At 42.6% G+C, this 16,592-nt stretch overlaps 1 protein-coding gene across 1 annotated transcript in view; it reads left to right on the top strand.

Moving 5' to 3' along the window:
• The window catches only part of ERBB4 (erb-b2 receptor tyrosine kinase 4), a 584,656-nt gene that overhangs the window by 81,966 nt on the left and 486,098 nt on the right, over positions 1 to 16,592 (top strand). The window lies entirely within an intron of this gene.

The raw sequence follows: 16,592 nt of genomic DNA on the forward strand, positions 1-16,592 counted from the left end.
AGGCAAAATGGGGTGCAGGTGGGACTGCACGCGCCCCCCGCACCTCATTTTCAGCCTGGATGTCCTCCTGCAGTACTTTGCCAGCCAAAATGGGGGGCGGGCAGCCCCCTGTGCCCTGTTTTGGCTGCCAGAGGCACCATAGGCCAGTCCTTTGCTATTTCTAGGCTGGCCATGTGGGCCGAATCCAGCCCAAGGATCTTGAGTTTGACACCCCTGAATTAGCCTATCCCATTTTGTCAGTCAGAGAAGTTATGAACCCCATCATGTCCATAACATTCTTTAAAATGTTAAAGAATTTTGATTGATGGGGTACAGGAAGGGTAGCTTCTCTGTCATCACCCCTACTATTTGGAATATCCTCCCCCCAGAAGTTGTCAATCCCCTACTTCCTGGTCTTTCAGAAGAGTTTGAAGATTTGCCTCTGCCAACTTGTAGGGAGGTTGCAGAGAAGCACACAATCTTGGGGTTGGTTATCACCCTGAAGGCCATCCCCTACTTCTTAATTTTAATTATTCTATCCCTGCTTTAACTGCCTCTTTTTACTGAGAGATAATAGTTTATATGGTTTGTATGTTTTTATGTTTTCAATTATGCACTGCCCAGAGTCACCCTGTGAGATGGGTAGTCTGTAAATTGGATAAATAAATAAAAAATAATAATTTTGAAGAACTCTGGTTCCTATGATATGTCTGGAAGATGAAGCAGAAGAATGGAATTACAAAATGGTTAAGTTTTATATGTGGGCTTCGGCAGAGGTTTAAAATGTTTCCTGTACAAATTTTGGCCTCATTTGAAAATGGACTATTTGGTATACCTCCTGATGGGTTTTCAACTCATTGCTTGAATAAATTACAGGAAATCTTGAATAAATAATTGCTTGAATGAATGATAGGAATGTTTTATATTGTAGTTTAAGGTGATCATTCTTTTTAACTTCAACTGAATTTTGCAGAATAGTTGGATTTCTGTTTCTTCTGGAGCTATTGGAAGCATTGAATAAATGACAGCTTAATTTTTTTTAATTTAAGCTCCCTAATGATGGAAATGCATAATTGCAGTTGATATGCCAAATACATACTCCCCCTAGGAGCAGAAAAATCAAGCAACATGATTTAAGATGTGGTAATTTCCAGATTAGATTACTGTATTGTCTTTCATGTGGTGCTGCCCTTGAAAACTTTGGGAAATTAAAACTGATTCATAATGTCTTGGCAGATTGTTTGTTAGAAGATGCTTTTTCTAAACATATTATGCTTTTTTCCTTACCCTACCAGGATGCAGTTCAGAATTTTAAATCAGAAAGCCATAAATAGTTTGAGACTTTAGCATGTTTTTTGTGTATAAAGAGACAGACTGATATATATTCATTGTAGTTTCAACTTTTGTTGACAGAGAATGCTATATTTCACTGTTTCTAATGTCTCTATTTAGAATTGCACTTGATTGCATATATTAGAGGACCAGGTGAATCTCACTATGAATAATTTATAAAGAAGGAAGAAGATACAAATTTATTTATTATTCATTGCATTTATATTCTGTTTTTTCTTTCGAGAGCTCAGGGCAGTCTATATGACACTCATTTTGTCCCCACAATATAAATAAATGTTACAACAAGCTGCATGCTCTAGTTGTGAAATTAATTTTAGAAATACACCTAGTTAAAGTAAAATTAAAGAAAAAAGAATAGAGCACAGACTGAATCTGAGAACAATGAGGGAATCAAAACAGAGATTGGTTTTTCACTAAGGTAACCAACAGTTTGTGCAACATGTGTTGTATCTTCAATTATTTTAGTTCTATTATTTAAAAAAACAGATCTGATATAAAATTTCAGTATTCCACATTATCATAAATATTACATTTTATGGAGCAGATAAAACATTTTGTGTTCAGTACAGACACTAACATTTAGGAAATACATGTTTTATAACACTAGAGAGGAACGTGTGGGTACAGCCCAATTATCTCTTACCAAGAAAATTGACCCAAGCTTTATTTCCTGGACTACTCTGTAGATTGGAATATAGTTACCTTTCAATTCCTGAACTTCTCTAGATTTTGCCATGCAGTTTCAACTGAAGAATGACATACAATATATATTAGGGAAACTGTGTATGAAAATAAATATGGTTTTCTCATAGAATAACATGGACCTGAAACAGAATTGAGGAAGGCTTGAAGTATAGGCAAAATAGAATTGGATGTGATGTAGAGTTTTCTATTCCCATAGGAGCCCAGTCCATATTCAAGCATGAGTAGCAAATATTGGTTTGGCAGAGAAAAGTACCCTCCAAGTGCCTTTTAAAAAAAAACCTGAAAAGCTTAGAAACTCACAGTCTGATTGGAACTGGTGCCAGGATAACATTTTCTCCCAAAGGCCTTTTCTGTCTCCCCTTTCCAACAATACTGTTGAACTGAGTTAAATGGGTAGTTGGTTTTCAGGACAAAAGATGTGTGTTTAGTGTAATGTGTAGGCTGTTCTAAATCAATACTTTTGCAGCTGAATGAAATTGTGGAATGTACTAGAGATTTTGTAGAGCCAGAAATTGATCACACTTCCCATTTGGCATGTTAACCAAAAGTCTATCTTTCTTTGATTTATTTTCGTAGCCTCCTGTGGATTTTATGAGAAACTTCGCTTTTGTAATTGTCCATTGATCTGTTATTTTAAACAGAAGGCAAAGTTTTCTGTTGTTTGTAATTATATCATTTGGTTGTTGACAACAAATAGCAAAAAAAAAAAACCAAAAAAAACCCCCCAAAAAACCATGGGGTTTACATTTGTACCTTGTTGATGTTGTTTTATTAGTAATCAAATAAAATTGATTAATGTTTAGAGTTTTTAAACTTTTCATTATTATAACTGCTGTGGATGTGGAAATAACAACAAAGCACATTTGAATTGACCCTTAACAACATCAGAACCTGTTGTATCCTATTGAAAGGATCTTTAAATGTACTTTAAAACTGTTGCTGAAAGAGGCTGATCAGGGTAATATTCTCTAGATAAGAGGTTTAAAGGAAACTATTTCAGCCAGATTTTTTTTTTGGGGGGGGGGGTTGTTTGCAAACTATGACTTATCAATAAGCCAATATTGGTAAGTCATAGTTTTACCAATCTTACCAATAAGATTTGGTGAAAATCAAATGTTTCCAGAGTTTATGTGTATCAAAGTGTAAGCATTATGAACATTAAAATACAGTGTAATCCTGTTGTATACCAGGCAAAAGTAGAATCATCAATATGATCTCATTGAACTAATTGCTATAAACCAGAAAATGAGCCAGGTATGCAAATGGAGCAAGAATCCACAAGCGGAAGCAATTTATGCTGAAAGATTGTGATAACCACAGCAAAGTACAGAAGTACATTTATCCAGCACCTAAGCATATTTAATAATTGGCTAGGGTCTGAATCTGCCCAGTAACAAGTCTCTGGATAAAACTTAGTGAAGCAAATAAAGGAATTAAGTTGCTTCTTTATGCCAGACTTCTCCCAGTGCTCCTAGCCAGTGTCTTGGCAAAGCCTGTTTTAATGAAGAAAGTGTATCTGTGAATGTTTACAGATCTAACTTTGTTTGATTAAATCAATAAAACTGTATCATTGGTCTGATTATAGTCAGGTACTGATTATCTTTATTTAAAGAAGATTCAGTTTATCTTAGGGATCTCTGCACCCACTGATAGTGTGAATGCATGTCTTCTTTGTAAGTTTCCACCTCTATACCAGGATTGCATCCTTCCTTTTCCAACCACACTCGATGAATTAGGGGAGGTTAGGGAAGATTAGATAACCCCTTAAAATTGGAAAGCAGAGAAGAGAGGCTGGGGTACTTGTTTTCTACAGAGCTGTGGATGAAATATATCTGACTGTAAGTGAAACAGATTCTATAAGGATTCAGTTTTCTTTAGCAGCACATAATCTGATACTTTTGCACATTGTAATTTACTGAATCATAGGAGAATTATCATATTCCCAATATGCCCAAAATGGAGTTAACTATCCACAAGTATCAACCTCAGGGGGATTTTGGGTTTGTAGTACTAAGTTATTTCAAGAGAAAATTAAGGATTAGAGTCAGTGAGAATATGGCAAATTTTCCAGTGAAGTATAACCACCAGAGTTGTGCTCTAAAATGGATGGCTATATAAATCTTTTAAATAAAAATAAATAAAATAAATAAATTTGGGGGAGGGGCACAGAATCCTGATTGGGTGTATGTTATAAATCAGACTTTTGATTTGATCTGACCATGTGTAATAAGTAATTTTCAATATTTAGTGACCACCTAGATGTATTTTCTCCATGAGGAAAATGTAGAATTGATTAGCAGGTACAGATCAAAAAGCATTACTTGTTTTTACTATTTATACATTTTAATCCAAAGAATATATGCACTTTCCTTATAACCAAAATGATTGGAAGAGTCACACTCTTCATATGCTGGTCATGATTGATGATGATTTAATGCTTGACTTTGAACCTCCATGCACCATAGAGATATTTCCATTAAAATCTAACTAAGTCTTGAATAGTACCTAGAAAGAAAGCCAAAAGCAAATGACGAACAAAATTCTGATCCATAGTTTTGCCTTAGAGATGATTTTGGATATTTAAATCAATAAAGTAGAGTTGGAAATGTGCACCCCCTCCCAAGGTAGTTTCTGAGGAACTCTTACCTATTTTGCTATCTATTAGCAAAAAATCACAAGATTGGATATTTTCATTTGAAATCTCTTAAATATGAGACATTTTAACTGCTAAATATCATGTTATCTTTCAATATTTGTTATTTTTAGCTTCATTTTTAGTTTCAGTGCTGTTGCACAAAGATCACACAGTAATTAAATTAGTGGATTTAATTAATTAAATTAGTGGATTTACACTTCAAGAGGCATTTGACAAAGTAGACCACAGCCTACTTGGTAAAATAAAACAGTATAGGATAGATAGTACTACCACTGGATGGATTCACAATTGACTGACAAATTGCACTAATGTGTAGTCCTCAATGGAACTGTATCTACATAGAGGGAAGCATGCAGCATGGTTCTGGGGCCAGTGCTCTTCAACATATTCATAAATGATCAAAATGAGGTAGATAACAACAGTAACAGAGTTGGAAGGGACCTTGGAGGTCATGTAGTCCAACCCCCCTGCTCATGCAGACCTGTACTAGGGATTCGAACTGCCAAACTGCCAACCTTTCTGATAGAATGTCGATAGAAGGAGAGCTCATCAAATTTGCAGATGACATCAAGTTGGGGGCAATTGCTAACACCTTGGTGGATAGACTCAAGATTCAGAAGGATCTTCAAAGACTTGAGCATTGGGCTCTAGATAACAAGATGCAGTTCAATGGTGAGAAAAGTAAGATCATACACCAAGGCAGGAAAAATCAAATGCACATGTATAGAATAGGGGACACCTGGCTCAACAGTAGTAACTGTGAAAGGGATCTAGGTGTCCTAGGTGTCCTAGTGGCCCACCACATAAGTATGAACCAGCAATGTGCTGCTGCTGTTAAAAAAGTTAATGCAGTCCTGGGCCACATCAACAAAGGGTTAGTTTCAAGATCATGAGAAATGATAATATTGCTTTATGCTGCAATATTGAAGCTACACTTGGAGTACTGCACCCAGTTCTGGTCACCAGAATACAAAAAAGATGCTGAGACCCTAGTACAATGGTCTAAAGCACCCTGTTATTAAGACCAGCTGCCTGCAATTACTGCAGGTTCGAATCTCGCCAAGGCTCAAGGTTGACTCAGCCTTCCATCCTTTCTAAGGTAGGTAAATTGAGGACCCAGTTGTGGGGGCAATAAGCTGACTTTGTATAAATATACAAAAGAATGAAGGCTATTGCTTAGCACATTGTAAGCCGCCCTGAGTCTCCGGAGAAGGGCGGCATATAAATCAAATTAAAAAAAAAAACCTAAGATGAGAAAGGTCTGCATGATAATTAATACGAGAAACAGTTAAAGGAAATAGGTATGTCTAGTCTAACAAAGAGAAGAATTAGGGGTGACATGTTATCTGCCTTCTGGTACATAAGGGGCTGCCACAGAGAGGTTGGGGTTGACTTATTCTCTAAAACTCCTGAGGGCAGGACAAAAAGCAATGGCTGGAAACACATTAAAGAGATCCAATCTGGAACTAAGGAGAAACTTCCTGAAAGTGTAAACTACTAGCCAATGGAAAAGTTTGTCTCCTGGAGTTGTGGCTCCTCCATCTCTGGAGGTTATTAAGAAAAGGTTGGACATCCATTTGTCTGGGGTCCTGCCTTGGGTAAGGGGCTGGACTAGAAGACTTCCAAAGGACCTTCTAGCCATATAATTATATGATTGTTTTTTCCTTTAGAAGATGCCACCTGAACCAAAACCACTGAGAACAAAATTAAATTTACTTCATCTATTAAACGTGATGCATTAATATCACATGGTGTTAGCTTGGAGAATAATGTCAGATGTTATGCATTTTCTGGAATGTTACATTCTCGGGTTTTTATGATTGGAGCATTGGTTCCTTTGAATAAAACTTAAATATTTTTTCCCATTTCATTATTCTCTCTCTCGCATATTTTGAAACTAGTTTGAAGCTGCCATAACTTAACATAACATAATTAGTAAGACAAGTGTGTTTGTGTGTTGTGTGCATTGCATGTGTGTATGTGTGAGTGAGGGGGGAGAGGAAAAGAGGGGGAGGTGAAGAGAGAGAGAGGGAGGGAGGGAGGGAGGGAGGGGGAGAGAGAGAGAGAGAGAGAGAGAGCGAGCGAGAGCGCACAGGCATATTTAGTATATCAGGAGGAATAGATCCATATTTTATTGTTTATTATTTCTAGAGACACAGGGGTTTTAGTGTAAGTCTAGCATTCTGATAGACCTAATTCAGTGAATAAATTCCACTTTAATCTGCTAACTAACTTTTATATTCATATACATTAAGTGGATGCTTACAAGATTTCAACAATCCTCCCAAGAATTTAGTGCAATTTTTAGGATCCATTATGCTCCAGGATTAGTGTGCACAGAGTTTATTAATACTGAGGCATGCCTGGCATTTCCACTTTCTTAAGAGTACTGATACTCATTTGTAACAATGGTTTGCATAGCAAGAATTGTTTTGTCATTCCTCTGGATTAATTTTTCTGTTGATTTTTTTCCAAGTTTGTAAAGAGTCCCTCTTGGATTCACTTGTGGCAGTTAAGCAATACCTGAAAAAGAACAGATGGGGATGTATTTATTTTACAGTGGTTGAAGTTGACCTGCAAACCAGAAAATTTCTTGTTCCAAAATCCTCTTGTCTAAGAATTTATGGGATGGTCTCTAGCATTCATTTTTCTTTCATGTGGTCCTAGGCACACCTTTCATAGATTGAGGCTAAAGAGGGGCTAAAAAGAGTACACTATACCAAGCCCAGAAAGCCAAGGAGCCCAGAGAACCAGGGACCCTACTTCAGGCACAGCAGCCCTATTTTCAAGAAACAAAAATAATAAGATAAGTTTGCTAGAAGATTGGATGGAAAGGGGGCTCCATTATGAGGTCATCTGGAAACAGATTCAGAAGCAGCGCTTCATTCAAACAGAATAAAACTAGGGAGTTAATTCTAAAGCCTATTATTTGAGTGAGAAAGATTTAGGCTTCCCTGTGTGACGTGTTCTCTCTACAACTAAAAGTTCCATAGTCCCTTTTTGTGCACATGGAGAGAGAAGAAGGATAAAGAACCACATTACTAAGGACATTGATCTCAAAGACAGTGGGAAGCTGCATGCACAAAGCTTTTCTTCCTTCTCACTCTCAGTGTTTGGTTATAAATAAAAACAAATCAGGCAGTGAGAAATATAAGGGGAGCAAAACCAAAGGAAGCTAAAGGACACCAGGAAATCAATGTTCCAGTTTCTCACATCAGATAAGACCTTTCTTTGAATTGGCTTAGGCAATAGTAGATAGAAAAAAGTAAGATGGAAATGTATTTGATAGAGAAACGGCACTTCTGGCAATTGCAAGTGATTGTGAAAAATGCTTATACATATCTGACCCCTCCCCAAAAACTCAAATAATATAATCATTGTTATTACCACCAGTCTGTTCAAAGGAAGGTTTGCTTATTTATTAAATTTCTCTGCTGCCCATTTCACTGATACAGTGATTCTGGGTGGCTTACAGAAGGCTTGCAAAAAATAGGAAAGTATAACCTGATACTGATCCACACATGTATCATTTGCCAGTTTTCAAATTGCATTTGGAGACTTAGAACTGCCTGCCTGATCACACCTCCTTTGCATGACAAATTAGTCATGGTGAGTCATGGAATTGCTGTCAGAAGCTGTGATTTTTCGCTGGTAGGAAGCAAAGTTGATAACTGGAGGTGTTGGGAAGGATGCATTACATGTTTGAGTTCCCCCCCCCCAAAAAAGCCCATGATAATCTTTTACCTGTTGTATAATCTCTATCCCCCACTGATTCATTCAGAAGGTGTCTGGAAGAAAGCTTTTGTGCATGTATAGTTGTTGTATGAATACTAGATTACACCTGAGTGAGGATCCTGATGATTCATGTGGTGAATCTTCCAATGGGGCTCTAATGTAACATCAGATTTGAGGTCTCATATATTATATTACAAAGGAAGTGACAGATAATGATCTGGGTTTTTTTTTTAATTATTATTTTGGTTTCTACTACTTTTAATGCTGTATACTGCCTAAAGTTCTATGGAGTTGGGCAGCTCTCTAAATTCAATACATACATACCGGTATATACATACACTTGGTATAGTGATTATTTGATATTTTTTTCTTTGTTTCCCTTGCACTTGTGACCTGAAATCTTCTACCCTAGACCTTCTATGATTAACAGTTCTATTTTGATGACTGATGCGGAGGAAAATATTTCCTGTCTTTTTTTTTTCTTTTTCTTTTCATTTCTATACTCTTACTAATGAAAATATTTTTAAAAAATGATGGAACTGTGCTTTGCTGATATAGGCTAAAGTAACAGAATCTTGAAAGCATAATTGTATTTTCCCTTCTGCTCATTGCCAAGACAGAGCAAGGGTTAAAAGTCTGGTCAGCTAACCTAGTTTCCTGGCAGATCCTTCATTGGAGACAGCACTTTAGTGTTGCTGGGTAGAAAAGCCCTGTTGCAAAGATAATTAGGGAAGAACCTACTGAATATGACTGTGATTCTTGCATTCTATAATAGGGTCCTGTGAGAGCTGAAGGCTTCTCCATTGTAGTGGGAACATCATCCTGGAATGGGTTGTCCTCGTCTGTCAGCCAATTAGACTGAGTCTGTCAAAGCTACAAGGACACGCCCTCTGCTAATGGTCCCAGCTTTTGACTCAGTCTTGGTCAAAGACAGATGTGGTTCTTTTAGCTAATCTATTCTTGGATCACTTTCCCATTACAATCTTGAATTACCAACTTGAATCCACATCAGACTGTCAGCCGGCTCCCAGCCTCGGCTGGTGGAGCCGTGCTTTTCCAGCGCAAAGGACTTTAGCCTGACCCCGCTGAAGGCTGTGTGGTGGCAAGCCAGATGTAAGGACATTCCTGGCAGGGCAGCGAGCAGCAGCATCACTCAATGCCGCTGATCATTGGGCTGCGCTGGACTTTGGCGATCGGCGCTCCTCTCTCTCTGGCTCACAGCGAGTAGTTGCTAACAACCGAGGGAGCGCCAGTTAGCAAGACCGGACGGATCATCAGAACGTGGGTCCAGTGCCAGATGGTTGTCCTATAGCCCAGCCTTAGCCTCCAAGCTCAAAAGGCACCCGAGTCCCTGCCCGGGTCCTGGGCAAACTCCTGAGTGAGCGCCAGGCTTCAGCCATGCTTGATAGCAGCAGGGCCCGATTCGGGTGAGCTGGCAGGCCAGGAAATGGCCCAGGACACTGTAGCTGCACCATTAGTGTGGAGACTGCTATTGGCAATAAGATTCTGGCTCTCTTGGCCCCTGAAGGTGGAAATTTGGCAGGAACCTCTGGACAGAGGCCTGCAGGCAAGAGAGCTGTGGCAAAGCTTTCCTGGCACTGTGGAAACTCCCAAAAGGCCTCTAATGCCTTGGAGATAGATGCGGCTTGGCAGCAGAAGGCTATCAATTGGAGATCGAAAAAGCCTTAAAGATAGCTGACCATCAGAGGGAATTACTTCAGACGGTCCTGATTCAGGCAACAAATGCCCACCTTTTTGCCTCGCAGCCATTGGAGCTGCTGGAGGAGTTTGACAGCTGCCCAGCCTTGCTATGGTTGCCAGATGGCGTCAGCGGGCAACCCTTTACTGATCTGCCTGACAATGGGGAGCTTTTGCTAATCTTAGCTCCACAGGCTTCTCACAAGAGTTTTGCCTGGCAACAGCCTGTCAGGCAGCAGTCAACAGGAATAGAGGCCACCTGCACTCCTACGGCTGCAAGGCTCCATTCAGATCAATGGCCTGCAAGCATGGGAGAACTAATCTCAGAGGCTATCAAACAGGGAATAGCAGCTAGCTTACAGCAGATCCACAGAGCTGCTTCCCATGACTCTGATTATCCCTTGCCTCCTGCTTCCCTCCCAGTGGCTCATACTTCAGGGGAGTTTTCTGCATCACATGGACCCTACTCCTCTAGCCCTTCACACTGTTCTTTGGTGTCTGAAGACGAGACAGGCAGGGATCTGGACTTGTCAGAGGATGAAGGTTTACAGCCAGATCAGCCTGCATTTGCAGGTCTCTTCAGGCCAGCTTTGTTTAAGTCTTTACTTTTCAAAGCAAAAAATTCCACCAACATGGCGTGCACTTCATCATCTTTGGATCCTGTCCCAGGACCCTCTGATTCTGCAGGCTCCTTATTTTCTGAGCCAACCAATGAGGTGGAAATGGTGCCATCTCCCTGCCTATTTTTAGATGTTGTACAACGACAGTGGACCACGCCAGCAACAGGGCCTAACCCAGATTCACTGGGCACAACATTGGGCATGAGCTCTCAAAGGTGCTTATGGTGCCTTTGGTGGATGCCCAGGTGGATGCATTAACTGCGCAGGCTGTGATACCAGTGGCCCCAGAGGAAGGTCTCTGATCTGAAGACAGGAGGGCAGAGCAATCTTTGAGGAAGACACACCAGGTGGCCGCCCGGGCAGTCAAGGTTGCTATGTCCATTCTTTAATAGAGCCTCTCTCCTCTGGCTCAAGCAGTTACAGGATCGGATTCCAATGGGAGACACCAGAGCCCATCAGGACTTCAACAAATTGCAGGTGGCTCTGGAATTCTCTGCTGATGCGACACTAAATGCCGCAAGGTTTGTGTCAAAGGCCATTGCCTCAAATGTGACTTCCAGGTGACTCCTGTGGCTCCGCCAGTGGCAGGCGGATGCCAAACACAAGTGGAGACTGGCCTCCGCTCCGTTCTCAGGAGAGCGGCTCTTTGGAGATTCGATCCTGGTGGAGGCATGTGACAAACGTAAGGTCCTCCCATCTCTCCCCCGGTGGGCAGAGTCCCACCCCACCCCTTACTTCAGACACCAAACTTTTCAGGGTCGGACACCGGGTTTGGGCCACCGCGGCTACGGCACCCTTTCTTTCAATGGCAGGAGCAGCCCCAGGATAGGGCAGGGGGCTATAGACAGTTTCTCTCAAACAGCCTTTTTGAGTGGAAGGAAGCCGTTCTTTCAAGCGCCAGAAGTAGCTGCACCACCAATCCTCCCATTGGTGGCCACCTGGCCTATTTTGCCAGGCAATGGGAGGGTACCACCACTGATGCATGGGTCTTGGAGATGGTCTGGATGGGCAGGGTTTTCCTTAGAGTCCCTCTCCACACACCCGAGGTTTTTCATTCACTGCCTTGTTTCAGGGCTCAAGGCAAAGCGGGGCCTCATGGAAATGGCTATTCAACATCTGCTAGATATCCAAGCGATTTAGCCAGTTCCAGAGGACCAGCAGGGGTTGGGATTTTATTCCATCGTCTTTGTAATTCTGAAACCCTTGGGTGGGCGGGATATAGAGCAATTATAGACCTAAAACAATTGAACCACCTTATCATCTACAAGTGGTTCAAGATGCAGTCTCTTCAGTCCATTTTGGACGGCATTAGGGAGGGTGACTTCCTCACTTCTATTGTTCTTACCGAAGCTTACTTTCATGTCCCCATTTTACTGGGACATAAGCAGTACCTTAGGTTTTATTACACAGGCCGGCATTATCAATATAAGGCATTGCCATTTGGCCTATCGTCAGCACCCAGGGCATTTACGAAAGTGTTGGCTGCCTTAGCAGCACACCTCCAGGCTCTTCCCATGTGCATCCAGTTCTATCTGGATAACATCCTGATCCAGCCTGCCTCTGTTATCCAGGCAAGTGAGGACCTCAGATGCATGGTACAGGTGCTTCAGGATCATGGGTTTTCTATAAACTCCACCAAGAGCCATTTCACACCAATTAACAGGTTGCTGCATTTAGGAGTGGAAATAGATACCTTGGTGTGTAAGGTACACCTCTCCCAGGAGCAATAGGCGAATATTAAGGAATTGGCAGGTAGGGTAATCAGGGACCGTACGGTACCCTTGGCCACCCTCTTGCAGCTCTAGGCAAGATGGTATCTTGCATTTCTATTGTGCCCTGGGCACGCCTTCCCGCCAGGTCGCTCCAGTGGTTCCTTCTCCCTTACCAGAGGGCAGGCAGGAGCAATTCCCATTCCAGAGTCAGGGTACCAATGGAGGTGATATGCTCCCTCTGATGGGCTTCCCAGGCTCTTAGTAGGGGAAGTCTCTTCAAGGAGCCTGAATGACAGATGCCAGCCTCTTTGGCGGGGGGGGCACACTCCAGGGTAGGATGGCCCAAGGACAGTGATCACAGGTAGACCTAGGCCACAATATTAACTGACTGGAACTCAGGGCAGTCCATCTACCCCTGCAACAGTTCCAGAACATAGTGTCGGGCAGACATGTTCTAATTCTGACCGACAATGTGGCCACTAAGGCGCACATTAACAGGCAAGGGGGAATGCATTCTAAGGCCCTTATGAGAGAGTCAGAAAGGCTGTGCTTATGAGCTGAGAGACGTCAATTGTCCCTGTGGGCAGAGCACATTTCAGGGGCCACAAATGTGCAGGCAGATTGGCTTAGCAGGGCCACAGTCATCCATGCAGAGTGGCGCCTGCATCCAACTTTATTTCAGGAGCTGACAGAGCACTTTGGACAACCAAACATGGATCTCTACGCCACTCCAGACAACTCCCAGCTGACAAGGTTTTTTGCAAGGTTTGCAATTCCGGGTGCGGAAGGGGTCGATGTGCTTTGAAGCCCTTGGCCATGAGAGTTCCTGTATGCCTTTCCCCCTCTTCCCCTCATCCCAAGGGTGATAAGAAAAATTCAGATGGAACGGGCGGAGGTTTTGCTTCTGGCAGCACATTGGCCAAGGCAGCCATGGTTTGCCAACTTAGTCGCCCTCTTGGTGGCCAGCCCTTGGAAGATACCTCTAGCCCAAGGCCTAATAGAGTCTCCCTCAGCCAGGGGGCACTGGTCCACTTGGACCTACAGTGCAGTGGTGGGTTTCCCCCGGTTCAGACTAGTTCTATAGAACCGGTAGTAAAACTGGAGGGAGGCTCTGCCCACCGACACTGACGTTATCAGAACACTTCTGCTCATGCCCCATTGCGAACCAGTAGTAAAGGTAAGTAGAACCCACCCCTGTTACAGTGGCTCCAGTTAACTGCCTGGCATTTGAGCGGAGGTCTCTGAGACAATTATTCCTCCAAGGTGATAGACACCATACAAGCTTCCAGGAGGCCTTCCACAAACAGAATTTATGATGCCACCTATGAAATGCATTTTGCTCCTGGTGCACTAGGTCGCACTTCAATCCAACTTCGGTATCCATGGCCCAGATACTGGAATTTCTTCAGGTGGGGTCTTTCGCCCAACACGATCCATTGCCAGGTGGCAGCCCTGTCATCGGTCCTTTCTTGTGGAGGGCTGGACTCCCTTGTGCAACACCCAACCATCCACAGGCTCATCAGAGGCGTAACAAACCTCTGGCCTCCGGTGGTTCACCAATACCCTAAATGGGACCTCACTAAGGTACTGCAGGTGCTGACTGAGGCCCCATTTGAACCACTGAGAGAGGCCACATTGCACTTCCTGACCTGCAAGATGGCATTCCTAATGGCCATCACATCGGCCAGGCGGATATCGGAGTTGGCAGTGATTTCTGTCCGACAAGAGCTCTGTGTGTTCCACCCCGACAGGGTGGTGTTACATCTGGACCCATCTTTTGTTCCAAAAGTAAACTCATGATTCCATAGGGCCCAGGAACTTATCTTACCCAATTTTTGCCCCAACCCAATGCATGCACTGGAACAGAAGTGGCACATGTTAGACATAAGGAGGGCATCCGGATATATCTCAAAAGAATTTCCTCTTTCAGGAAGTCGGAGTCACTGTACATGTCATTCCAGCCTGACTCCTTAGGGGCCAAGATCACTCCTTTGACCCTGGCCTGCTGGATTAGGGCGTGTATTGCCAAATCATATGAGATACAGGCCATTCCACTGTCCAAGAGTATCACGGCCCACTCCACAAGGAGTACAGCCACAAGTGCGGTGTGGGCAACGCAAGTCTCTCTGGAAGACCCGTAAGGACAGGACCGCTTTGGTATGTCCCATTCCTGTACGCTGTTTCCACTACAATGGAGAAGAGGTGTTGGTTTTACCTAATATGTTTCTTCTCGTTGAGTGGGAACAGCATCCAGCCCCACCCTAGTGACCAGCTGGCCCTCGGTCCAACATAGCACACAATGGAGCTGACCACGTTGAGTCTGTCCCTTCATCTTCACCAAAAGCTGACCTTTAGCAGAGGGTGTTAGCAGAGGGTGTGTCCTTGCAGCTTTGACAGACTCAGTCTAATTGGCTGACAGATGAGGACAATCCATTCCTGGATGCTGTTCTCACTCAATGAGAAGAAGCTTATCAGGTAAGACCAACACCTCTTCTCCAGGACCTAAACACTTTTCTTCTAATGGCTGGGGATTAGCACGGCAACCTCAAGAACTACTAGGCTATGCTAACCACAGGCTGGAAATACAGAGTAGTTGCTTCTCTCCAAAGCAGCTCATTCCTTTCCTTCACTTTCTAGTTAAGGGAGGATCAGAGATGCTCCATTCCAAAAGCTTTGACATCTGTAGTGGATGTCACATATGAAGACTCTGAAGACTGGTGACTGTTTTGGGGTAGAGTAAGGGCTCACCCACACATTGGCCTAACAGCTTGACAATGTCCTGCTTAATTATTCTCAGTACTTGGCCCTTGTTGCCTCCTCAGTGCACAGCTGAGGCCCACTTAACTTTGAATTTTGCTGATCCAGTATTAAAGCGATGGATACTGTTCCTCTATGGCACGGGTGTCAAACTTGACTGTGTCACGTGATGTATCATGATGTATCATGATGTTTTTTGACTTTGCGGAGCTGGGATGGGCGTGGCCTGTGCATGACGCATCTGGCCCACAGGCCACCAGTTTGACAGGCCTTTTGTTTCTGCTTATTTATTGGCTTCTGTAGACATTTTCTCATACAATTTCAGATCTTATGCAGCCTTTTTATTAACATACATTCACCACCCGTGTCAAACTGTGTTAGATCAGTCTAAACAACACCCCCTCTTTTAAAGACAGAAATGGAGAAGCAGCAGGGGGAAGACTGTTTTGTAGCTCAACAGCAGGCTATCTAATAAGGGCATTTATTTTGTTTTCAGTATGGTTGTTAAACTGTCAACATGGGTGTAATAGCTTCTGGAGAAGGGAGAGTGCAAAATCTCTTATTCTTAAGCTCCGGATGCCCAGCTCCATTCACCCAACATTAAGAAGATGATCAATAGTGCTTTTTTAATCTAGCAGGGGGGGATGGAAACTGTGGAGAATGAAGATGGCAGCTACCAATAGTTGTTCTTAGTTTGTTCAAATAAAAATCATCTGGGAGAACTTGAATCCAAGCTAGTTGATCCATGAGTATGTGCATGTGTGTCAAACCCACCCACCTGAATCAACAATTGCAGCGGTAAAGCTGAAGACCCCTGTTCAGGGGAAGTCTTTTACCTGGAAAGGCCTGCTTTACTGCCCAACCTGGTTAAAGCTGCTCAAGTCCCCCTTTCTGGGAGAAGCAGTGTCCTGAGTTCTCAGGGTTTACCAGACAAATATAAGTTTCTTGTGAACTATATTAACTTTGTCCTTTATTCTTTGTATAACAAGAAGAACCTTTAAAAGAGTGATTTTTCAAGTTAACAAGCAGAATTCAGTTAATGTGTAGAAACACGCCTACAGTTTCCCTCTCTGCTTCACTCTGGTGTCTGCCCGCAAAGGATGGAAGGTAGCCAGTTTCCTTTCATCTTTCCTCAAAAGATATTTCCCAATAGATTTATGTCTTGCTTTTTGTATAGAAATTCAAGATGGGTTGCTCCCTACCCTATTTTTCTTCATAACAATCCTTTAAAGTAGGTTGGGATAAGAGAGGGTACTGGTGCCAAGTAATAGAGTGAGTTTGGTGGGTGGAGGGTGGACTAGAATCTGTTTCTCCCCATTACTAAACCAATAACTAAACCTCCATATCACTTTGGGACTCCAATTTAAGGCCTAATTG

This window comes from Pituophis catenifer, unplaced genomic scaffold (genome assembly GCF_029215685.1).
Source record: "Pituophis catenifer annectens isolate HBS135680 unplaced genomic scaffold, rPitCat1.0.hap2 SCAF_1, whole genome shotgun sequence".
Taxonomy (NCBI): Eukaryota; Metazoa; Chordata; class Lepidosauria; order Squamata; family Colubridae; genus Pituophis; species Pituophis catenifer.